This window comes from Mus pahari, chromosome 4, assembly GCF_900095145.1.
Source record: "Mus pahari chromosome 4, PAHARI_EIJ_v1.1, whole genome shotgun sequence".
In the NCBI taxonomy this organism is placed as follows: Eukaryota; Metazoa; Chordata; class Mammalia; order Rodentia; family Muridae; genus Mus; species Mus pahari.
In genome coordinates this window covers 121,446,859-121,447,374 of record NC_034593.1, presented here as the reverse complement: position 1 = coordinate 121,447,374, position 516 = coordinate 121,446,859, and positions in this window count along the sequence as shown.

Genomic DNA, 516 nt, shown 5'->3' with positions numbered 1-516 from the left:
ATCAATTAAGCAAACAGAAAATGTACTATAATCCCATTTTTCCTTGTTTTCATTTGTAAAATGAAAAAAGTAATTATCTATCACATTTAGTGGTACTGAGAAGAGTAATTGGTATGTTACTCGAAGTAACTAGAACCAGGCACTGCACTCTGGTCTTGAATAGAGCAATTCCGCTCCAGCATCCTCAACATTGGGAGTACACATGTGTGCCATGTGCCTATCTCCGACTGTCCCTTTAAATCAACCAGAGGATGCCACTGTTCCTGAGGCTGTAATTGGTCCTCTTACATCTTTGCTATCACACATTTGAAGACCTTCACCATGCCGTCTCTTATTTGTCTGACTATTTCTTTAAGAATTCAGTTGTAGAATCCCTTAAAATTTTCTCTGTTGCCAACTAGTTATGATCTTAGATGATTTACCCCAGGTTCTACATACGGAAACAGAGGGGAATAAGTGTATTCTCTCTCTCTCTCTCTCTCTCTCTCTCTCTCTCTCTCTCTCTCTCTCTCTCTC